The following is a 27,090-nucleotide window of genomic DNA, read 5'->3' on the forward strand; positions in this document are numbered from 1 at the left end:
TCAAAAGGTACAAACGCCTCAATCAAACTTCGTTTTTGTTATCTATCCGAATTCATTCTAAACTTAGGTTCAATATTACCAAACTCCATTCTTTTGTAGCAAACTCTTCTTTCTTTCAGATGTGATTATCTAGACATTGAATTTTCACGTGGCCGTAAAATATAGCGCAGAAATTAAATTCCGTCTTTAGTTGTAAAATCTGTTCGTCACTGTCTGCCGATCCATATGAATATAAACAAATATGTATCATGCAAATAAATTAACACAGATTATGATTAAAATTTCTTATCAACATTTGCTTAAATCATGTACATACATTGTGGAAAAAGTGCCCGGAAATTGTAAATAAAACGCAAAATATTTAATTATTCATCAATATTTATTTTGCCGCCCTCAAAGTAATCCTCACAAGCTATAATATACTTCTGCCAATGATTTTTCCAGTCCTCGCTTTTTGCATAAGCACTTTTAGCGATGGCCGTCAGCTCCTTCAGCGAATTTTGTTTTATATCTTCGATCGACTGAAAACGGGTTCACGGAGCGGCAATTTCAGTTTGGGGAACAAGAAACATACGGTGGTTGATCGATGGTATTTATTGCCTTTTTGGTTCTAAATTCGGTCACAATCGTGGCTCGGTGCGATGCTGCATTATCATAGTGCAAAATCCATTAATTTTTCTTCCATAATTCCGGCCGTTTTCGACGGATGTTCTCACGTAAACTCTTCAATACAGTCAAATAAAACTCTTTGTTGACCCTCAGTCCCTCCGGAACAAATTCATGATGCACCAATCTACGCATATTGAAAAAAACAATAAGTATCACCTTGATTTTTGAACTACTTTAGCGTGGTTTTCTCCCCATACCGATGGCTGTTGACTTGTTTGCATGTCAAATTCATAAGTCCATGTCTTATCGGCAGTTATAATGCTCTCCATGAATGTGAGCTCGGAATTCGCACAATCAAGCATGTCTAAGGAGACGTGTTCGTGGTACTCCTTTTGAAATATATTCAGCTCTATAGGGATGAGTCGAACAAGAATGCATTTCATACTCAAAATATCCATAAAAATCTTTCGAACGGACTCGTGACAGATGTCGAACTCTCTTGACATCTCTCTAACACTTGCCTGACGTTTTTCAAGCACCATATCCTCCACATTTTTAATATTACATATACATACATATTTTCATCAGTTGAAGAATTTGAAGGTCGTCCAGGACGATGCACGTTTGCAACGATCTTTCGGCCGTTTTTGGAGGCCTGGTACCACTCGTAGACTTGCGTTTTTGATAAAACTGAATCACCGTAAGCACTTTCCAACATTCGCAATGATTCAGCACACGAAATTTCATTAGAAATTCCAAAGTTGAGACACTTTTTTATCCATTGTAAAAATCGCAACGCACTACTAAAGTGTACGGACTTAAGCAGCTGCTGCAAACAAACTGGTTGACAGATCATATTAGACAGAGTAGTTAAGGACAGTTCTACCAACTTAGTAAAATAATTTTTTTTTTTTGAAATATCAATTTCTGGGTGTTTTTTGTCACAATGTAAATATATATTTATTTATTAGGGCAAGGCATTTTTTTCCAACATTTTGTCAGATTTTTAGATTTGGTTGGCTTGGTGTTTGGTGGATTTACTGGTGTGAAATTAAGTATAGTTTTGAGTAAATTTAATTAACGTAAGTTTTCTGACATTTCTTTAGTGTATAGTATTATTGGGGTTATATAATTTGGAAATTATTTTACCTTCTTACAGATGAATTATTAGACATATAAAAACAATATTACAATAAAAGTTACTTTAGGCATCAAATGAGATTTTTTAAAATAAATTTTCTTAGTTAACCCTAATGGCTAACATTTATACTATATACTTTATTTGATGAATATATGATGCTTATGATGATCATAATGATAGTGAATCTCTTGTTTGTTGTTTAGAATACTAATATTTTTCTTTTAAAATACGCAAGAGATCAGAAAATTATCAAAATAAAAATCTTGGCTAACTGTGCTTACGCAGATGATGTCTGATTATCTGCTGATAATATACCAAGAATTTGCAGAAAAAAGATACAAAAGGGAAAAGTGAGATGATCTTGTTGCTGATCGGTCGGTTAAAGATCTTTTAGTATAAAATCAGCGTGAGTCGGAAAAAGGCGGTTTTTAATTTTCAAATGCGTAAAATAATAGATTACCGTTACGAATCTTATATTTTTTTTTAGTAAATGTGAGATATGATATTGTGATTAATTAAATAGAAACTTAAAAAAAACTTTTTCTAAAATTAGTAAAAAAAAATAATAATTGAAAGTGAATTAGAGTATTAAATTTTTGTTAAAAAATCTTGCAAAAATTGCAGAAGGACCACTGATACTCAGTTCAATTTTGGTGAAAGTGCTTAAAAACTAGACTAATGCTGGACTGCCTGATAATTTATGATATTGTGAGAACACAGAGCACTTTCCTTTTATATAAACACAAATATTTTAAACTAATTTTAAATCGTGAAAGCACTACTTTTTGTACAGTAATCATATAGCGATACCAGTTATTATATAACGAGAGTTTTGAGGTAAATAAAGCTATGTACATACATATAAGTATCTAATATTATTGCGAATAAAATTTCACATCACTAACCGTATTGACAAAAATTCCAACAATCAAAACTATAAAAACTGCGAGTACCTGTGTTGCGATCGTTAAATGTCTGTGAGATGTCTGCGAATCGCTGTTGTCAAGCGTCTGCAAAACCAAATACAATGCATTCCACTATAGAAACAGACGAAGAAGCAGCAAAATAAAAAGATATTTCCGATCTCTGCACATGTCTAGTGGTTGAAACTATAAAAAGAACAAATCAAAGGTAGAAAGAAAAAATTAAAAAGAACAGGCACAGCAGTACAATGCTCCCAAAGAGGGGAGACAAACCAAAAGAGACAAAAGGTCATTGTAGAGTAGAGCGAATAACAAGTATTTTTGAGGTCAATATCCTGGCGGTAATTGTCCTTCTATAAGCGTTTGCCGAGTACATGTAGTAGGGAAAAAAAAGAAACGTATGTATGTATGTTATCTACAAACATATGTATGTGTTAGCTAAATTGTTTTTGATCGTGGCATACCTTTCGTTAGAAGTTTCTGGGTAGAGAAAGAGAGTGGATTAAAAATTGTTTCTATACCGTCGACAATTATGGGAATAAGAAATTACTACAAAGAAAAAACAGTGGACCAAAAGTGTTCGCGACACTGAAAAAATTAATATCCTATTGGGTAGTCGAAAAAGACTTTTCGTATTTCTAATTAAACTTCAACTTATTTTTTATAGATATTTATAATCAACTTTAATGAATCAAATATGTACCATTTTCGTCGACCCTTTTTGCCATTTTTCCGTTAGAGACATTATTTCATCAGTGTAAAACTTTTCTGGTTTCTCGGCGAAAAACTGCTACAAGTAATTTTTACGGGCTTCTCTTGAAGCCAACTTTACTCCATTAAGGGAGTTCTGTATTGACCGAAACAAATAATAGTCCGATGGTGCAAGTTAGAGCTATACGGCGGATGCATCGAAACTTCCCAGCCAAGCTCTCCCAGTTTTTGCTGAGTCATCAAAGATGTGTGTGGTCTAGCGTTGTCCTGATGGAAGACGAAGCCCTTTCTGTTGATCAGTTCTGGCCGTTTTTTTTATTGCTTGTTGACAGTTAAATGTAGAATCAATCGTTCGACTAGGCTGGAGTATTTCATAGTGGATGATTCCTTTCCAATCCCTATACTATACAATTATTGATTCACTTTTCGTCTCCTGTTACTATTCGCTTCAGAAATGGGTCGATTTTATAAAGCTCCGCTAATATTAATTAAATTATTATGTAACGGGCTATTTATACATTATGTTATTTCTCAAAATTATCCAAATAAGTAGGTCTAAATGTGGTAGCTCACGTTTTACCTGCCCAAGAGATGTCTTTCGGAAGGATAGGGAAAAAATTATACAAAAATCCCTAAACGATCACATGTTTCGTGATTTTAGAGTGCAGCATATGGGTTAATTATTCAAAACTATCAGCTGTACCCACAGGTTTTGTACAGTGGACCATCAGCCAAAATTTCCTCTATAAAAGAAGTCGATTGCAACCATTAAGACGCACTTTATCAACAAATCAAAGGAGCATCATTCTTTTTGTTATTAATTTCCTTTAAATGGCTGTGGGAATGACTTGTGGTTTCTATGAACTTTATTATTATTGGCAGTTTTGTTTCAAATTGTATAAGTAGTTTTACCGTTTTGTTTATAAAATTTCCCATCAAATGTACACATACATATATGTCTATATTGTAGATTTGTTTGCTACAAAGGCATCACGAGCGCTTTGTTTCTGTTTTTCTTTGACTCTCTGTGTAAACAATTCAATTTACTTATGTATCAAGCTGTCAATAGACTGTATAAGTGTATATCGGTTAGTATATAGTTCGTATAATACCGAAATATGAAATGGAAAGTTTTTGCAAATAATTTCGGGCTTATGAAACACCCCAAAGATCGCAAACAGGTGATTTTATTTTGAGACAGCTATAGTATTTGGTAGATCCAGGTTTCAGTTTGTAGTCTTCGCGGTGTGTTTCTGTCATGATTTCTTCTGATTTTATCAGTTGTATGACATCATTTGAGATATATGTATGCGAACTATAAAATATTAAAGGCTAACATAAGGACACTCACCAGATGTCTTTAAGATGACAAGCCTAGAGGAGTAGCGAATCGAACAAACAACTGGAATACAGTGTGATCTAATTTAACTCGGACTGAAACTGAATCAACAAAATTTTTTTCCTAGCTGTTCTCAACCTTTTTTATGTTGTTGTGAGTTCTTTCAACTTTTTGAGAAAAGTTGCTCGAAGTTGTCTCAAATAATAATACTCGGTTACGAAATTCGGGATCAGCACTCAATATAATATTTTTTATCACTACTCCAAGCTTTTTTTTGGATAGTTGCATATGCATATAGCTTCAACATATAGTAGCTACATATATGTATATAAATATACATATACATATATAATACATACATAAACATATGTAGATAAACACATATTGATTGAATTGTTTACTCATTTGTACTACCGTTTTACTTATGCAAATATAAATAAAACAAAATGAAATGAAATAAAAAACTACGAATATGAGTTATTGAGGCAAGATATTGCGGCGGAAGTAATTTAAGACCCATGACCCTATTTTGTGAGGTGGAAATATACAAGTACAATGTATGTATGTGAAAAAATAGTTATGTACATATGTGATATAAACTGATGTTTAATAGTCGTTTTCAAAGCGGAATATCACCCACAGAATTATTATACCAAATCAATTTCTCACACGTCGTTCTCAAGCGTTGAGTCTCTCTGTGACGTCGTTGTGGCGAATTTTGGGAAAAGAACTTGGCCTATATTTTTAGAAGATCAAATTGACGCAAGAACTAACCCCTTAACCACCAGAATCGTCGTATAAATCAATCGAGAAATCATCTTCAGCGAAGAGGCTCATTTCTGGCTGAATGACTTCGTCAATAGGCAAAATATGCCTTGTTGGTCAGGCAGCAATCCACACGTACTCCATGAGTCACCATTGCATCCCGAAAATCACAAGCCACATAGCGAATGTCACAATGGATTTATTGATACCAAGTTTGGTGAACATGTTATATCACAAAATGGCCGAAGCCGGTCGACCTTCCCTCGAAGCACGTAATCTCGACGACATTTGTCAGTCATCGAAAGTTGGACTCAAGGGATGAATCATCTGAGACGTATCCGCGGCCAACATTTGGAAGAGATTATCTTCAAAAAATACACGCCAAAGAATGTTCATTCCCCATAAAATTTGAAGTTTATGTGTTTTTTTTTTTAAAGTAAGGAACCTCGAAATGGATCACCCTTTATATAATAAAACAAAAAAAACACACTTTCATTTTCATCGAGTACTGCTTTCATTGCTATCCATCAAAGATCAAGCAATCCGCTTGTAACGAAATCAATCAGCAGCCAACGTCACGTCAGTTCATTAAGTAAATAACTGTGGGTCTGCCGCTTGCGTTCACGTTGGAATATTCCAATTTAAAAATATACACACGATTTTATAAGATTTTTAATTACATACATACATACATATGTACATTGTGGGTTTTTCTCTATATTGGTATACCCTGAATATGTTTTATTACGTTTGACACGAAGCGAACCAGTCCGCCAATTTTTGAGATTTTGATCTCAAAATTTTCAGCTGTCCTTTTCTCCCCAAGAAGCTGCTCATTTGTCGGAACCGCCAATATCGGACCACTATATCATATAGTTTCCTTACAAAATGATATATCAAAATCAAGTCCTTGTATGGACAGCTTGGTTATTTGACAAGATATCTTCACAAAATTGTGCATGGGATATTGTCCAAGAGAAGGCTACATTCTCCGAACATATTGTTCAGAACGGATCACTATAGCATATACATAAGTATGTATGTAGCTGTCATACAAACTGAGCTATCAAAATCAGGATGAAGATCTGTTTATACCCTTTTATGCTTTAAGAAATACACCAGTAAAGGGTATTATTGCTTGATTGCAGTCGAATTTCACTCTTCTCTTGTTTGATTTTTATTTTACACATATTCATGCGCATACATACATTTTCGTATGTATGTATATATTTATTGCTCATAAAATATTTTATATTACTTATTTCATTCATGTGAACGGCTTACATTTAATTTAAATACACCAATTGACATCATGTCATATAAATTTGCCATGTGTGGTTACACATCTCGATACATATTTATATACATACACATATACAAAGAAAGACGTACATATGTATATATATTTGCATACTTATGCATTCATTTAATTGCCACATTTCTTAGAAGCACCTACATAAGTGTGCACAATGCAGCAACGAAAACTATTCAAAAGCACTTGAACGTCAGTATTAGAATTTTCAAATATTCGCCAGATCCTCAGACATTTTTCGATAAAATTTTGCGAATTGGCAACTAATCACTTTGGCACAATTCCTGACCTAGCTGACGTGTGCACCTATGCATCACAGTTCATTTCACGTGCGGAATTAGGTGGAATCACCATCAATCATATTTTTATGAGCTCATATAACGGTTTAATGTGCTTTAGACGTAATGCTATTGTAGCAATTAGATTTAAGGAAATATTTTATGTAGTCAATCTACTCGAACAGGTGGTTTATTTCAGCGGGAAATTGATTGATGTGTGACTCAAAGTAAGACTGAAATTGATGTATTCCCAACAATTTGCCCAAATTTATTTATGTGTTAGCAATTTGTATTTCTTGAAGAATTAGCTAGATAAACGAATTTCCGCCACACGATCTAAATCTAAGTAACGGAATCAAAATTAAGTAACGGTGAGTAAGATTGTTAAATTAAGGCTAAGCTCATTAGTGGAAACCTAATAAAGTATAAAATTTAGATAATAGACGTGGTAGCTCCCTCTGTTTGGTGAAGTTTTATAAACTGTTCGATCAGTTTTAATGAAATTTAATACAAAGCCACCACTCGATACCTTTAAATTAGAGTCCCATGGAACACAATTTTAATTTCCTTTCGATTATTTCCCTTTACAAACATTAGGTTTGGTAAAAAGAGATCCAGATTTTTTGGATAGTGGTCATGGACCTGATAATGTAACAGCCAATCCCTCGAGTCGGATAATTTTATTTTAAAGATGCGCTGGAGCAACCATGCACGCACTGTTTACATTTTCCAGCAGTTAAATATTGCATCAAAATCAATTTGAAATCGTTTAAATGAGGCTGGATACTAAAATAAGCTCGATAAATAGTCCATTTAACCCAAAAATCCTTAAAGCCATAATTTCAATCTCCGAATTGCTGCTGAATCGCAGCAAAATCCATTCATTCCTAAAGCTATAGTTGCTAACGATGAAAAGTGTGTCACTTATAACAACGTTAAGTGGAAAAGATCGTGATCGAAAGCGGTGAGCCGTCTAAAACGGTGACCGAACCCGGAATGACGGTCAGGAGGGTTTTGGTCGGATCACTAGAGATTTATCGACCATAATTCTGACCATTACTGTCCACAATGGATCGTCTGAAGAAAGTAATAGCCAGAAAGCGGCCAGCTGTGGCCAACAGAGAGGAATTTTGTGTGATCAGAACAATGGCAGGTCAAACACATCCATAGTGGCTTTGTCAGATACTACGGGATAACAATTCGGGGATTTTAAATCATCCACTTTATATTTTTCCTTCTTCTTTATTGGCGTAAATACTGCTTACGCCATAGCTGAGTTTGGAACAGCGCACCAGTCGTTCTTCCTTTTCGTTATTTGGCGCCAAATTGGAGATTCCAAGTATAGCCAGAACCTTCTCCACCTAATTTTTTTAACGGAGTGTAAGTATTTCTCTTACTCTGCTTCACCCGGCGGGTATTGCGTCGAATTTCTCAGAGCTGGAGTGTTTTCATCCATTTGGACGCCTTGACATAGCCCGCTTAGCGGCCGCTTCTTAATTCGCTGAACTATGCAAATGTCGTCATATATCTCATACAGCTCATCTTTCCATCGAATGCGATATTCGCCGTGGCCAACGCACAAAGGACCCTAAATCCGCAGAACCTTTCTCTCGAAAACTCTTAACGCGACGCATCAGAAGTTGTCCTCGTTCATGCCTCTGCACCATAAGAGTGACTTATAGTATTTGGTCCTTGTTCGTTGAAAGAGGGCTTAACAATTGCTTAATCAGTCCGAAGTAACACTTTATTTACGACTTCGAAATTATGCCTGTCAACAGTGACTTGAGAGCCAAGTCCCAAATGCGATAACAGGACATATTTCACCATGTAGAAGGTTGTACCTTCATTATTCGGCTCTGTGGCTGGAATTATTTTCTCCAGCAGTAGATTGAAGAAGTGGCATGATAGAGAGTCGCCTTGTTTGAAACATCCTTTGATAACGACCGGCTCGAAGAGGTCCTTCCCGATTTTAATGAAACTTTTGGCAATGCTCAACGACTGTTTTCACAGCCGTATTAAATTTGCGGGGATACAAAATCGTTGTGACAAAAGCAGCTTTAAAATCGACGAAGAGGTGGTGTGTGTCGATCTTCTTTTCACTTTTCTTTTTTGACTCGATGGCGATATATCTTGAAGATTATTCTCTTTTTAATGATATGAAAGATGTCCACGTAATCTTTACTTGTTAATAGGTGTTCTGGGGCCCTTCATGGTTTACCCAACATTTTGATTTTCATTGTTCTAGAGAACTTTATACTGAATATTAATATCGGTTAATATATGAGCTATCTTAATAAAATGGGGTATAAATATTTTGTTAGGCCTGTTTTAGGTTGTTGTGTAAAGTAATCCATACTTTTGTTTTAAAAATCATTAAATATGTCTGTTCTATAATAAAAATAAATATGAACTCATACAGAAAAATAATTCCAAATAAAGCGAAAATTATTAAAAATAGATAATGATTAAATTTAAATACTGAAAACCTAAAAATATTTGAAAAAGAAAAGAAAGATTTTTCAAATATCAAATCTATTTGGATTACAAGAGATCAATACGTCCATTATTCACATACAATTTTCAATTAATAACGAAGCTTATAAATGTTCAAATTTGTTCCGAAATTCCGCTAGTTTATTTAAATATCGAAAAAAATTAAGAAAACGTAAAAGTTTTGCTATAAACGCGCCAATCAAAAACTAAAATCATAATGCACGAGAAATTAGTGAAATTAATAAATGCCACGAGTGTGGCGATTTCCGCCAGCCGCTCATATAGACAGATATGTATATAGTACATATACATATGTATGTATATAGTATGTGTATATATGTATGTATATATACATAGCAATAATTATATGAACTTATTAGGAATAAAATAAAAATCATACGTAACAGTTTGCATTTTAAGTTTTCGCGAGCGCCCAACCGAGAAATTTTTATTTACTCACCAAGAATCAATATCATGAGACACAAATATATACATATATATGTATATGTATACATATATATATGTACATACATTTGTCTGTATGTTAGTGCAGTTGGCGGTCGATACTGCTCTTCGCTTTGTCGGCCAAGTTCAAAACTGAAAGTGTACTATGTACCGCTAGTATCTGTCTATTCGAGTGAGATCGCCGACAAGTGTTTTTTGGCCCAAACTGGCAACCAAAAATTATGCTCACGAGTGTAGTTACGGAAGTGCTTATAAACAAGTGCATAGAATATACGTACTTTCGTGTAATTTTATTTTAACTTAATTCTTAATATTGTTGATTTCGTTTTTGTTTACTCTGCTTGGTTCTCGGTTTTATTTGGATGCTCTATCTTTTTGAGTGCTTGATCGATTGGATAAAGGAACCGCACAGTCTTTTGTGGCGCACAGTCCTGCCCGATTAGCTGCACCGATCGGTTTGTGGTCGTGCCAAGAGAAAATTCCGAAACGCAAAGACATTAAATAAACTGTAAATAAATATCGAATATTTGTGTTTGAGACGCGGGCGTTTGAAACTCAACGAAGTAACGGCGGAAAAGTGCAAGAAAAAAATATTAACAAATTTTGAAAAAATTATAAAATTTAAAAAAAATATAAAATTTTAAAAAATCATAAAATTTCCAATACATTTAAAGTGAATTTCCAAGCAAAAATAAATCGAAATAATTAAAAAGTGATATAAACTATTTTTTTCGAAAACAAAAAACGAAAAAAAAAAAAATTTAATTGAAATTTATTACTTCGTTTTATTAAAAAATAAAAAAAATCATTTCGTTATTAATGCCATTTTAGAAAAGGTATTTAAATGCTCTGCCACTTAATCACAATTTATTTGTTCAGCATTATCTATTCAGTGCATGCAATTATTTGCTATTTTAGTGCTTGTTGACAGCTAATAATCTGTCACTACTAATTACGGTGCAGACTATTTTGTCTAGTAGTTGTGTGAACACATTGCCACTTGCATTTATTTATTCGTAGCTGTACATACTTATGTACGTATATTATTTTACAGTGATTAATTCTAATTATCAGTGACAATGGGATTTTTAAATTCTCAGCTTTTATATAATATTTCAGAGATAATTATTGCAAAGAATGCACATAGTGAAAAAACGAAATCACTAAAGTGAAATCATTACTTAATTGCGCTTTTTGAATTACTCAAACACCACAGTTGATTACAGCAACTATTTATGGCAAATGATTAAAAAGGGAATGCTAGATAGAGGCTAGCTTTATGAATATTTTTCGGTGTTGTGATTCAGAACTGTACGCTATTGATCTTTAAGTAAACAAATACTAGAATACAGTAATTGAAAATGGTAGTTTCGCTTTCATAAAACTCCCAAAATACTACTTTTTATTATGCCTTTAAAAAGTACGCATTCACATTTTCATCAAAGCTTGAAAGTACCCGAAAGTTGAAGCAATCCAATAATACTGTCAAGATCAAACTTGGCTCGGGCAGGTGCATAAAAACTTCAAGCGCAAACAGAACCGATAAAATTTTTTCCAAGTTTGCTAGAACATTATTTTATGTTCATGTTAAGTGTTCCATCTCCATATGTCAACTACTGTGTGTTTGGCTGTGGTTCTTTAAACGCGAAAAGTTTTTTTGGCGATTTATTATTGGGGCAATCTAGCTTGACGCGTTTCTCGAAACGGATTTTTCTGTCTCGAAAACAGAATCTGTCGAATATGGTGGCTGACCTGACTCTCCTTTCGTGTTTTCAGCTTAGAATGTAACAGTGCATTATTGTAGTGAATCCGGTCGCATATGAACTGCTTTACGTAGAAGCTTCAAAACGGCAAAACAGTAGTTGTTGTTATTGTAGCGACGGAAATCTGCTGAGATGACAGTCCTTGGCCCGATAAAAATCCGAGTCCATTCCGGTTACGTAGACCCGACTGTTATGAGAACGGTCGGCAAAGCAGTATTCTTAGTGACATCAAGTGAAAATAACCTCTTTGATTTTTGACCGACTTTGTTGTGATTTTTCCGGTTTCGCCTAATTTTTTGAGAGCCTTTGCTAAATAGTTGGTCAGATTCGACGCCATGTTCATAAATTTATGTCTCACCAACAAAAATGATGCGTTTGATGACTGTAGGGTTTTCCGCTTTGCTGTCTAATGTCGCTTTTGAGAAATACCTACGGCGTCGATTTTGTATTTTAATTAAATTTACTTTGTCGTTATACTTGAACATAAAGCGTCTGGCAATAGGAATGACGTGATTTTGACACCTCGTGGCGACCATGTTTGTTTACGGATTTGTGTAAAATTTTTCAGGTTTTCCCTTACATATTGTCACGATTCACTTTGGTACGATGCTTGGAAATTATCCGAAAATTCACATTCAGTGAAAAATCATCTTTTCAGATGAGAAACATTTCAATTTCAATTGTCGCTATTGGGGTGAGTCGAATCCTCGTGTTGTTCGGTGGACGGAATTACATTCCCAAATAAGGTTGGCGATTCGAAAATTTCGAGAATTGGTTCAAGCAAATGGCCGCCAAGTTCTTGCGATTTAACGCCTCTAGATTACTTTCTCTGGGGATATGTTAAATCAAAGTTTTCTGTCAATCAACCAGCAACGCTCGAGGAGCTTGAAGACAACATTCAGCATCCTATAGACGAGTTTTCAGCCGAAATTCTGCACCGGGTTATCGAAAATTGGCCTGAACGTGTGGAGTTATGCAAAAGGAGGTGTTGCTCTTATTGGTGGACCTTAAGTTTCTAGTGACACTTGACGTCGGTCTCGAATAATATTCAAAATACATCCGATTTATAGCAATTCTTTAGAAAATGTGGCTTAGAAGAAAAAAATAGTGTCTTGCGGATCTGCATTTTCTGATAAAAAGCAGCATAAAAACTCAATTAAAGCTGTTCCTGAGCATATCAATTGAACCAGATAATTAGAATCAGCTGTGGAGTAATAAAAACTGTTAATATCTGCCCAAAAATTTTTTCAATTGGACATCACATTATAGAATCCTGGTATCGAATTATCGAAAGACTTAATTAATTCAAATTATTTCGAATAATAAAACCATATTTTCATGTAAAAAAATTGTATTTCTTGTTAAGCTAAAGACTATTCAGCTAATGTAGCCGACTTATGTGAAACTAGTAACTCTGATAAGGAATATAAATTAGAACGTAGGTACTCAAAATAAACAGGTAACTTAGTCAACCGTTATTTATAAAAATTTTATTTGCATAATTACCGTTATTTATAAAGTTTATATTTACATAGGCATATATGTACATATAACCAACTGATTATAAATCTTTCCCTATAGCATTTGACTATACAGTTATGTATATACATATATAGTTACTACTTTATATTAGACTGTTGACTTCTAAATCGGTGCGCTCACAACACATACACAAACTTAAACACATACCAACAACCGAATATTTGCATTGCACGTCAAAGAATTTCAACAAATATTTGCTCACTGCAAGTACAGTTAAGTGATAGCCGCATTCTGTGGCGCGATATCAACACGCGCTTGCATAACTATCACATTGTTGTAGTTGTTGCATATTTACTTGCATTTACTAGCGCACTTTTGCATATTCGACCATATGCTGGAGCTGGAATACTGCAGTGTTGTTGGCAGCAGCTTTTGACACGTGTACTCGTAAATGAAGTGGAACTTTTTCTGCAGTGGGAAGTAATTATTGCAATGCTTTATGAAGACGTTGGCGTCTTAATTGTTCGTAGATCGTATTTAAATTAAGTGCGGGCCAAATAAATTGGTACGAATCATTTTGTAACTAGTGTGAACAGGGGTGCAACTAGTCAGCTGACTGCCTTTTTCCACCAAGCAATTCGTATTTTTTACGTATTTCCAGCTCGTGGTACTGTCAATTAGCAAATTTTGTGGTTTAGTTCTAGTTACTAATTGATGCATAACTGTCTAGTTCAATTTATATTCTATTCTATTTTAATTTTAATTTTCTTCGAATGCTCCATATATTTATTTTTATTAAAAAATGTAGAGGTTAACCGAAGTAACTTCGCTCTCTTTCCAAAAAAATGGTATTCATTGGTTGCTTCTTTGACTAGTTCGATTTTAGTTCGGAGACTCAGTTCTAAACTGGTATTTTTCCTGACTGACTACTTTGCGCTATCACTGCAGGGTTACTAAGTTCGCGTTTATTTTTGTGAAAGTAAATTTTTCGTAGTGAACAATAAATCGCAGACTGAGTACTCTTACATAAACGTTACTCAATGAGTCGTGCAAATATTTAAGTTTAAATGCAATGCAATAAAAATGACAGCACTTAAATGATGTCAATGGAGCAGTTGGGTAATTAAGTGACTAAATTAAATATAATAAATTCATAATCTTATGAGTTGCAGTAGTTTCGCACTTAAAGCGGAAATGATTTAAAGTCGAAACTATTTTGTCATAAAATGATTTTTTTATGAACCTGCTTTATTCACATAAAAATGTATATTGAACTTCTGTAACTCGAACTACTATAACTCGAAGTTCTCATTAACTCGAACTCTTGATTAGGGAATAGATGGCAAATTTCATACAGATTTCTTTTCATAACTCAAAGTCTCTCCAACTCGAAGTTTTATTGTGGTTTATGGTGATTCAAGTTAGGAAAGCTCAATTGTGTATAAATATGAATCACCAAAGCATACCTACATATATTAGTTACCTTTATTTTTATCGATAATGCTGATAGCTGTTGTCAATCAAACAAATATCGAAATTTTTAATAAAGGTGTAATATATTAATAATTCTTATAGTTAGCATATTACTTAATACTTTTCTTATCAAATGAACGTTATCATCTGAGAGTGTGTGTATCTAGAAATAGGTAGGTGCCAAATTAGGTAATTAAAGTATTCGGCAATTTTAAAAAATACGAATTTTTCATTAATCGGTTGTTTATTTCCAGAACATACTTATCATAAGAGTCCCTGTTATGATGAAGCAAACGTTTTTTATTTACTTATTATAATCAAGATGTGCTGATCGTGAATACCAAGTATGACCCGCACTGAAAAAAAGTTTCCACATACATACTTGTCCAAACTTGTCTCTTCTGGCAGGATCTTTAGCGCCTTCAGCGAATTTTGGTTTCGGCTCACTTTTATAGCGCCATTCGCTAGATTGCTGAACAATTTCGATTCCATATCTATAAACCCACGTATCGTCCACAATAATGATATGTTCGAGGAATTCAGGGTTCTCAGCTACGTTGTTAAGTATGTATTTCTTGTGCGATCTTGACTTTGATTTTGCAGAAAATTCATGTCTTTAAATTCACATGCTTCATACCCAAAACATTATAACAAGTATGTCGAGTCGATCCATAAGAGATGTTGAGATCTTAAGCTATCCCTTTGATGCCGATACGACGAGTTCTGTTTTCTTAACTTTTTGATGCATATGTATGTATACGGGTCAAAATTGATCACATGGTATATCAATTTCTCATGAAAACATATTTTTCAATCAATAGCTCTTAAGGTTATGGGCTTACAAAAAATCGATTTTTTTTATTGTTGTATTAAATTTTACAAACCTTTAGAATATTGTCCTAAATTTTCATGTTTATCCGAGTAATAGTTTCGGGGATGCGGCCTTGAGAACTTGTATTTTTGAAGTCGGTTGGGAAGATTTCTCGAAAACTACTCAATCAATCTTCATGGAATTTTACACTGGTATTTGAGATAAAATTCTTAAGGACTATAAAGTTTGGTTTCGCGAGTATGCCAACGTCTGGATCGTTATTGGTATTTTTGTTTAACATATATTTTTATATTTATGACATTTCGATACTGGTTCCGTATTATGAAACTGCGAAATAGGTCGATAGACATTTCAGTGAAATTTTTTTCTTTCAAATCACTTTTTGAGTATAGAAAACGGAAAATAGTGGCTGGGTACAAGTCTGTTGTAAACGCTAGATGGGAACTAGCTAATTAATTAAATCAATTTCATTTACGGTCACCCGTCGAAATTATACGAGCTTTCCCGACGTTTTCTGACATGTAAACGAAGTAACAGAGGTACCGTCCCTTTGCGCTCTTTAACTTAGGAACTATGGCTTTAAATTTTATTGATGTTCTAGCCAAGATTAGCTAACTAAGAAAAGAAGAGTGGTATTAGTAGTGATGACCGGTTTGTATCGGTTAGCACAAGACATTTAGGCCATGTAGCATATCCTCACCTAAAATGCAAAACAACTTATCATCATAAAAATCGAAATTGAGTTTTTCATTGCTGACGATTCACTACATCTTATTACATGTGTATATGTATCATACTATTTTCAGCTTCCGCTGTCAGATATAATAACCAATATATAACCAATATAAGTGTATGATAACCAATATACATATATAACCATTTTATAACCAAAACTCAAATTTTGTTTCAATATAAGTGGTTTATATTATATCGTTTTTCCTTCGCCTTTAAACTTATGAAAAGTGATGTCTAACGTAACATGAATTTTAGCTGATGATATGTACGTCTCCATATATTTTGGTTAAAACCGTCTGAAGACCACAAATAACCCAAGTTTTTAAATATAAAACTCTGCTTTGCTTTTCGTTTATATAAAATATGATGTTGTCAGCCCGTTTGTGACAACTTAACCTAACAAAAATGCTTCAAGACTCGTTTGTCCGACTTGTACTGAGATTCTTTCGTTCGTCCTTGCGACAGTGGAGTTTATATTACTGGGTGGAATATGACTTTATAACCGGCTGAAGTATTATTCACTCACTAGCATTATCCAGAATTATAAGGGTATATTTTCTGCCTCTGGAACAACAACAATTGTAGCAAAACTTTCGTTGACAATCAGTTTAATCTGCATCTCAAAGCTGGCATGGTTAATTCTGCATTCAGTTTAAGTTGTCAGCATGACAATCTACTTCAAACTGGCTTGAAACAGACAATCATAAATATCAATATGTATTTATATGTATGTCTGTCTGAAAATAATTCCAATTTTACTCTAATTAAAATTGATTGCCGCATACGCTTTTCCTCGTAGCCATAATTTATGCCAATATGCAAATAATTACGCGAATGAACAAAAAAAATGCCTTTAATTAATCAATATGTAGATATGTATGCTGGCAAGCCTTTAAATCAACACACACACACCCGCACTCACCCACATGTTGGCGCGGTAAATTGATAACTGGGCAGAATTTTTTCAACTTCTGAGTGCGTAATTGCAGTTTTTTGCATGCTTGTACGTGTGTATACATACATGTATGTAAATACATATGTATGTGCGTAATCATGCAAAATCAGCAGGCGCGCGAACAGCTGACAGCCGGCACAAAACTCGCACTTGTCAACCTTCAATGAGCGGCGCGCTGCAAATATCGACGTCACGATCAAGTTTTCAAATATCCACACACATGTACTATATGCACTGAAATGCATATGCCGCCACATACATACTTACATACAACTTAGCGACAAATCGCCCGCACAGCCACGAGCCATTGACTTGGTTACGTCGCGTAGAGCATTTCGAAAAAAATCAGCACACCTCACGAATGAAATTCAAATCGAATACAAAAACTAAGCAATATTCTATATGCTTTTTACACCTTCGCATTCGCTCTTTGAGTTTATGTTCCGCATACGCGCTCACACGCCGCTCGTGGTTCGCTCTGTGCGCACGCTCTTTTTACAACAAGTCAGCACAACACTTGGTTGCTCACGCGCCATTTCACCATCTCCTCTCCACCATCAGCGCCACCATCCATCCGCGCCAGCCCCACCGCAACTCCACTGATCGTGCTCGCCTAATCCGTCGCTTGCGCGTCGCTCTTCTGGTAGTTCTGTACGTACACTCACTCCGCGCTAACGTATCCGACGCTCGTTGCTGTGAATATCGCAGTTCAACAACATTGAAAATATCTTTTATCGAAGGTACACGCCAGCAAATATACATACATATTTACATCCTTATGTGTGAAACAGTGATTCACTTGTGTCTTTTTGGTGAAATAGTTGCATTTTAATAAAAAAATATCTTACTGATTAGTAAATTTCTTGCGCTAGCTATTGACCGCAGCGTGATTCATTTCTAATTTCGTGAAATTTCCGGCTTATCGCTGCATGCTTCTGCTATATGAAATTCTTTATCTAACGCTTAGTATGGCATGGCTAGGCATAGTGTTTTGTTTACACGTGTATCACTGGCTGAGCACGTGGTCGCGTGTCGGCTGCGTCAGGCCAACCAACTGCGCCTACTTTTCGCTTGTAGCCTTGGTGAAATGTGGCGCTCTGTGCTAAGCAGCCCTCGTTGGACTACTGTGGACTAGTGTGACCTAGTATCTCAAGTGTTATTCTAAATATATTCATAAAATGTGGCGGCTGTCATATTAGTTTTCCCATTTGTTTGGCTGTATGTGTCTGCTGTGTTGCCAAGCGCTTGCCACGCTTCAATAATATCGCTGATGAATATGATTTACAACTTCTCACTTTTACTTTTTTTATTTTACTCAGATTTACTACATTTTTTGTGAACTCTAGTGTGGGCGTTTTAATTGCTGACACACTTACACATGCACGCACATATACACACTGTATATTTATAAAACGTTAATTAGCACAATGTGGAAAAAAAATAAAAAAAATCGGCAACGCAACACTTTTGTGCTAATTATGGAAGATTTTGTTTGTGTGTGTGTTGTAAACGAGTTTTATTAAAATATTTAAGGAAGCTGAAAATGCCTGCTGTGGAATGTTTTGCGCGTAATTTCTCTTTAACTATTACCTTTGTTAACTTAAAATTCCGTTGCAGTACTTTTAACGCGAGTGCATAAACAGGGTGGTTCAAAAGTGATTTTTCTTATATTAAAAATATTTTTTTAACATTAAAAAAAAATAAAATAAAAAATTATGTTTAAACAGATTTTTGATTGAAGTATATACATACCTTTTATATGCATACTTTCTTTTTTCAATAGAAGTGCAAATACAGGGTGGTTAAAAAAAAATTTGAAATAACAAAAAAATGCTAACTTTGGCTACAGCGACGCTGTAATACCCATCACAGGTCTATTTCTTATAACAACCAGCGAAAACAAAATTTTATTTTGATTTAGATCGATCAGTTTGTATATATATGTACATATATAATGTATATAGTTATAGTAGTTATATATGATATAGCAGTCCGATCTGAACAATATGTTTCTATATTTAGCACTACTTTAGAAAATATTCCACATAAAAATTCGTAGAGATTTCTCGTCAAATAAAAAATTTTCCATACAAGTACTTGATTTGGATTGGTCAGTTTGTATGACAGCTAATACAGTAATCAGATGTGAATAATTTGTCTGCCGAGATTGTAGCGTTGCTTTAGACTATATTTCCTGCTAAATTTCATGAAGATATCTTGTTAAATAAAAAAGCTTTCCATACGAGGACTTGATATTGATCGATTAGTTTGTAAGGCAGTTAAATTCCTTCTTAGGTAGGCAAATGTCGTGTGCTAAATTTCAGATCGTCATCTCAAAACTTAATAAATTACTATGCATTTCTTAAACACTTTTTAAAGAGGTTAGGTCTGTCAAGGATATCCAAAAATATGAGGGTTTGGCTTAAAGTATACTTTGGGGTTCTAAAAATATTATTCTAAACGTTGAATAGTAATATGTTTTTCTTGTTCAATACGTTGTAGTTTCGAAACGTTTGGATCAATCAGCTCAAACGCGAAAAGCTCTAGGATAGCGTTGATCTACAAGATGAAAACTTTTTGTAAGCCTGGTCCCGTCTGAGCATATCTCGCAAATTATTAAAGCTATTGCGACCAGACTGGCTGAGAGGAAGTCTATCTAGCACCTCTTCAAGCATTGTGAAAATGGTCTAAAAAAGATTATAACCACGTTCACTCCCCATATAACGGATACAGATAGTGTGCGCTTGGGTCAAAAGAGACTAAAATGGGGTAATACGAGTACTTACATCAACCACCATAAACCTAATCTGTTCCAAATGTCACATCAAAATAATCATCAGTGTTTAGTATACGCTTATCTTTGTGAAGTAAAAAAAGTGCCTTCGGCGATTCTTACGATGAGTGAAATTATTCAATCAAAAAGTTCCATTAAATTGTGTGTGCGCAATGAAATTTCTGGTGCTGAAACGTACAGAATGTTGAAAAATGCCTTCGGTGATAATTGTTTGTCACGAGCACGTCTTTTTGATGGGTACAAATTATTCAAAGAGGATCGCGAACGCGTTGACGAGGATCCACGTCCAAGACGGTGATCAACATCAACTGATGATCAACACCGCAATAAAATAAAGGAATCGGATTAACAATCAAAAAATCTTACTGGCATCGTAGAGATAACGTAGGGACCAGTGAAAATCATTTTGATAGATCATTTCGGCCTAAGAAAAGTGAAAGAATGATTGATTCCAAAATAACTCAGTTTTTTCGAAAAACAATGTCGCGTCAATGCTTTCTGACTACACAGTACAACAGTTAATCTGGGGGGTGAGAAATTCCAAGTCAGGGTGATGGTACTAGGCCAGTATAGTAAAGCCCTCTAAGGGTTTGGCTTTCGTATGTGTCAGTTCTTTTTATGACCTTTTAAATTTTTTCTTATGTTATAGTGAACGAAAATTGGGTACCAAATATAGTGTGTAAAAGCTGCTACAACCGTCTAATGGATTGGAAAAATAGAGAATAGTGGTTCCCGAGTTATGTTAAACTACGTTTTTGCCAAAATGTTACAACTAAACGAAAAAACATCTAAAGTGGCCGAAATTACGGGCCAATAAGCTTTGATTTTTGCACAACGTAATACACCGTCACATACTGCATAGATTCTTCATGAGTTTTTCTCGAATATTTCAGTCAATATCGTGCCACAACCAACGTATTTGCCTGATTTAGCTCTGTGTGACTCATGGCTATTCAGCAAACTCAAACGACCGCTCCGGGAAAAACATTTTAAGTCTATTGAAGACATTAAACATGAATCGCCATGCGCCTTGAAGGGTATTCCAGAAAATGACTTTAAAAACTGTTTCGATGATAGGAAAAAACGTTGGCACAAGTGGTTTGGGTCAAGGGGATTACTTTCAGGGGAGCGACATAGGTTTTGAAGAATTAATTTTAAATTTATGAACAAAGAATTACTGTGTTTAGCTCATTGTATGTAGAACAGAGATGCCAAATGTTTCAATTTCCACGACTTATTTGCGCGTGCGTATAAATAGTAGTACAAATAAATATTCGTTTGCTTAGCTTTGCGCGCGATCAATTGCTGCTAGGAATACAATCAATACGCTGGACGCAAAAAAGTATTGCATGATAGCAATAATAAAGTGTTAATTACAAGTCCCAGGAGCTCGAGCATTATGCCATAATACATACAGCAAATTGGAAACTAATATTGATGATGTTATTTTTGCTGGGCGAACGCCATAAGCGCCTTTATTTATTTAGCTGTCTGGTATTATTCAGAAATCCAATATCACTTGCTTCAACGGGCGCGAGTGGAGTAGTGGCATCGTTTTCATGACACACAAGTGAATCGAAAGTTGGAAGCAAGCAATGCAAATTTATTTAGATCTTTGTATATATTCATACATACGTATATTTACGAATTTTATTACAGCATATCGTCTAATTATATAGTAGATAGTACAAATATTTGACTTTGCTTATATACATACATACATAGTTATTATTATGCCAGTAATATCTGTTTCTACAATTATGAAAACACCAATTTCCTTCCTCTTATTTCAGTATTTCAATGGGGTGACTTGTGGAACAGTGCTCTCCTGAACCCGGGACCAAAAGGTAAATGATGAAAATATTTCGAAATTTCGTAATTTTGCAACGTTTTTGTAAACATTGTTTTATCCATATAGTATGTAGTAAAGTCGATTATGTCAAATGCGAAAGTTTAGATGTATATTCTTCGAGGAAAACAAGAAAGGCATTGCAGTAACTTTTTTCTTATTAGAAATATGTAATTGCGTTTTCAGAACCGCACGAGGGTTTGACTCACCCCAAAGTGACAATTTTCTTTGTAGACGAAGGCATTAAGCCAAAAATGGGACTCAACTGAGAAGATTTTTCGATGAACATGAATTTGTGAATTTTTCGGAGAACCTAAATTTGCGCAATATTCTTGGACCATTTCTAATATTCGAAGCAAAGTGAAACATTACATGATGAAATGGCAAACCTTACTGCAAGCACTGACAAAATTTGATATGAATCCGTAAACAAACATGGCTGTCTGTTTAGCAACCATCCGTCATGAAACATAAGTTATAATTCTTAACTGACAGATGACTGCTAACCATAGACATAGAGCAGGCTCTAAGAAAGCTAAAGGGTGAATGCGGCACGACGTTGGTTGAAAATTGGGCAAAAAACTTAGGAAGAATCAATGCAGTACGCGACGGTGTATTATCGTGGTGCAAAAGCCAAGAGTTGTCGAGCCATTATTCCATCCTCCTTTTATAAATAGCTTCACATAAACGACGCATAACACTTAAATAGGATTCCTTGTTAACAGTCTGGCCGGTCGGAAGCAAATCTTGATAATTGAAGAAAATTTTCAACATAACCCTCATTTTTGACCTGCTTTGACGTGGTGTATTTGTTTTCCGACCCACCTTTCCCACAATATTCGGCCGAATGATCCTCTATTTCCGGTTCGTAAGTATAGATCCAAAACTCATCGCCAGTAATAATATGATTCATGACATCCTAATAGTCAGAAAGCATTGTTTTACAAACATTAACGCGAAAATTGAGTGATTTTGGAACCAATCGTGCTTACACTTTTCTTAGGCCTAAACGATCTTTGTAAATGGTTTTCACTGCTCCCTCCGATATTCCAAAGTTGTCCGTAAAATCATCGATTTTCAAGCACCAAATCCTTTATTTTTTTGACAAGTGGATCTTCAGTTGATGTTGAAGGCTGTCCTGGACGTGGTTGGTCGTCAATACGTTCTCGACCCTCTTGGAGTAATTTTTAATCCAAACAGAAATGCTTGCTTGCGAGAAATAATCATCACCGAGGGCATTTTCCAAAATTCTGAACGTTTAGGCACCAGAATTTAGATTCCGCACACAAAATTTTATGGAATTTCTTTCTTGAATAATTTCACTCATAGCAAAAATCGCCAAAAGCACTTTATGTACTTCAGAAATTCAAGCACTTTATGTACTTGTCCCTGACAGACATACCAACCTAAAAAAAAAAATATTTCGCGAAATTTAAATTAAAAAACTTACTATATTATGCCCACAGTATTATACCATTTTTTTTATAATTTCTTTCTGAACATTTTCAATTGTTTATTCTCACATAAAATAACTGTATATCCATGTACATATGAATCTTTTTTTATGTCAGCGATCATTAATGATCATCGCCATAATAAAATGAAGCATATAAAACACTGGAACAATGAAATAACTGTAATATTTATATGCAGACACTCAATTAACTCCACACGCTAAATCATTTTTGGAAAAAAGTTTACATTTTCAAAAACACCCACATTAACAATTAATGCTTCCCTCCTAAGTACATTTCGACTAATTACCCCAAATACTCGCACAGCAGTAATTAAACATGTTGAACTACAGGCATGTTGATTACTATGCAGATCGAAGCTAATAAATTAAATGCCACTGTGTTTCAAAAATATTTTCGCTTTATAAAAACAACAGGCATAAATAAATACCAATGGGTATGTATATTTTAAAAAATGAACTAAGGAAATGCTTACAGAATATAATACCATTAATTTTTCCTTTCACTATTAATGCAAAGCTTATTCGTCTGAATATGTATTCCCATACAATCGCAGTTAAAATTTCCACAAATCATCTGTATATTATAGATTATAAGTAAGGCGCGTCTGCCTTTGAAATTTTCATAGTTTACATTGCTTTCGTTAAAAAATCATATTTTCCGCTGCGAATTGTAATTATTTTTCGCATTCGCTTTGATTGTGCGAATACAAGGCTTTGTAGAGCTTGTGCGCCAGTCTATTAGTCTTTCACTTTTCGCATTTCCATAAAGACTTTGTTTACATTCGATTGAATTTACATTACGTTTACATTTTAATATTACAGAAATTTGCAATTAATGTCAAAAAAGAATTTATACTGTTAGAGCAGACGTACATTCCTTGCCCGCTAATAAAGCTGTAGATACCAACATTCTAACGTTACCATAGCCGTCTTCGATTTGCCATTTCGCTGCTTGCTAGCTTTCCGCGTTGCTCGCTGGTCAATAAATTTAGATGTAAAATCAGCAACAAAGTTAGCGAGTTTAGTTCGATACCAAAGAGGCTAGGTGATGAAGACTTATTACAGTGATACAGATTTGAAAAATTGAAAAAAGTAATTGAAAATAAGATATCATTCTATATATACACATTTTTAGTATGATTTTTTATTTTTTGGATGAGCTTGTTTTGCTCTGGAAGCAGAAGTTTCAACTCATTTTCCTTTATAGTTAAGTAGAATCAAATACATTTCATTTAGGTTTGCACCGCCATTTAAGCTCTATTGTGCGCTGCTCTATCACATGCCCTCACAAACGCCCAGCACTCTAATGATTTTCAGGCACTTGCAGGGAGCTATTGAAGTGATGTGATCTCTGTTCAGAGATATGCACCCAAGCACCTGAAACTACAGATTTCTGTGCAATCTAGAATCGGATGCTCAGGAGTTTCCGGTTCTATGTCGCAAAGCTGGCAGTTTGCAGAAGAGTTCACGCCTATGTTGGACAGGTGTTTCTCAAAAGTACAGTGTGGAGTGCGACCAGTTGACATAAACTGTCTCTGGAGAGGTTATTCTTTATTATTATATTTTTCTTTTCTGTTCTCAGAACATTCTAACAATTTTCTCTCTCTGTCTTTATGCGTTGAAGTTTCCGTTTTCGTTGGTTTTACGTAATTTTACGTATCAGAAAAGTCGCAATCATTGCTTGATGCTTTACTTTGAGCTTAGAGCTTCTTGGCTTAATCGTTCCTTATCACAGGTTCAGATCGTTAAATTTAAAGACATTAGATAACTAATCAGATCCTTCAAGAGTTGGGAAATGAATAGTTTGATATCTTACGATCGCTTTGACGGTCACTATAGTGGACTAGAACTTAAGCAACGGAACTGGACTAGAATTTCTTCGATCCCATGGACTGTTAACAGCAGTAGTTCTTAAAGAGTTACATGGATTTCCTCTGCTAAAAAACAGAATTTCGTCAAAAATTTTTTTTTTTCATATAAAAAATTAAATATTTTATTAGATTTTTTTACTCTTACAAGCAGACACTATTAACAAAAAAATTCTGAAATTTTTCGAAAATAATATTTTAATTCCGCCATTGCGACACTATTTCCGGTAACCCCTCGGAAAAAAGATGCGACTGCATTTACGGGATAACTTACTTACAGAATCCTCTAAAGTGAAAAAATACGTGTTTTAGTTAAAACCTTAACTTAGAACTTCGACGAAAGAAAAAAAACCTAAAATTGGAATTTTGGCAGACAGTTTTACAAAAAAATGAAAATATCAATGAAAGTTTCGCGACATTTGAGTTTGAGTAAGGAATCTTTTACTAGATTATTCTGCATAAATTTATGTTACCTTTTATCTCTGTGCAAACTATTATTCGAAATCTTGAAAATATTTTCGCTTGTCTTGAAACCCTAGCTCTTAAATGTAGCAGCCACTAAGAAACTGATGAAATCTTGATAGTTCAAGATCAGGTCGAAATGGATCTCATCACTATTTTTTTATTTATTTAGAAATCTTGAATATTTTCTCCAATAAAAATGAAAAAAAAATTCCCTTTTTAACAACATACTTTTTATACATTATAACAATGACGTATGCAAATTCTTAAAGATAATAAAATGAGAATGATGAATTTCAATCAGCGCAAGACACCACTCTCAGACTACAGAATGCCAGCAGCAAATCTTTGAAATAAAAAATATAATTTACTTCATTAAACGTCAGCATTGAATCAACAATAAAAAATCTGAAGAATATATGGCTTTTACGTCTTCATGCGAAGGACAATAAAAACATGCATTCAGAGGTCTATATTTAAAACAAAAAACTTTGAAAAGCTATGTACATACAATATTGGATCACTCGCCCACAACATTTATATACAAAATTTACAAAACCTTTATTACCACTTCTCTCCGAGATTTCGATTTCCCAAGCATTGAAAAGTCATGTGGCGTCAATTGATGGCCGAAGTGGCAGGAAAGCTGCTGAAAAGCACATTTAGCCACACACGCTCACCCACCACATTCTGTGTGTAAGAGAAGAAAACATAGAGATAACCTTTAAAAGCGCGCAATTGCCGCATTAAAATATCTTTTAGTATAAACAATTGCGGGCGGTGAGGGCAAATCGTCGAAATCGATTAAAAAAATTAACCATTACGAATTCCTTTGAGTTGTAGTGGATAATTATTGCAAATGAAAGCACGCGCGCGCCGAGCTTAATGTTTATGCATACAGCGGTGGGCATTGAAATGGATTCAAATTGAAATGAAGACGCAGTTGTATTAAAATTAACATTGTAGCAATTTTTGCGTGAAGAGTTAAGAATTTATGTATCTATTTTAGGTTGGTTTTGATTTTAACGTTCAACCATTGATCAAAAAAAAAGAAGAAAAAGAAACCGACACTCGACGTTGTTGATAACATACAACAGACGAGGAAGCTACAGACATGATAGAACACTGCACTCTGATTGAACATCTGCACAGTGGGGCCTGCATGCTCCCAGTTAAGGAGCATAATGAACTTCTCTTGAAGCAGTTTCTGGTGGGGTACTTTCTAAGAATTCATCTCGGCAGTCACCTGCTTGTAACGGAACTGACTCCTAGGCGCATCAAGAAGTCCTTACGCAACTACGTGGACTACATAAAACAATACATCGACCACACTTTGGACGCAACAAACTTCAGACATGCATTGA

General features: G+C 34.7%; 1 long non-coding RNA gene across 2 annotated transcripts in view; it reads left to right on the plus strand.

Annotated features, from left to right (window-relative positions):
- LOC120777290 overlaps positions 1–27,090 on the plus strand; it is a 38,402-nt gene that overhangs the window by 5,350 nt on the left and 5,962 nt on the right. Inside the window, exons 1-2 of one of the 2 annotated variants that reach the window (XR_005705501.1) lie at positions 17,874–18,016; positions 21,864–21,917. This is a non-coding gene — a long non-coding RNA (uncharacterized LOC120777290). Of the gene's footprint in view, positions 1–17,873; positions 18,017–21,863; positions 21,918–27,090 lie in introns of those variants that run through there. The other variant, XR_005705502.1, reaches the window with a different exon arrangement.

The sequence above is a fragment of the Bactrocera tryoni genome, chromosome 5 (assembly GCF_016617805.1).
Source record: "Bactrocera tryoni isolate S06 chromosome 5, CSIRO_BtryS06_freeze2, whole genome shotgun sequence".
Classification (NCBI taxonomy): Eukaryota; Metazoa; Arthropoda; class Insecta; order Diptera; family Tephritidae; genus Bactrocera; species Bactrocera tryoni.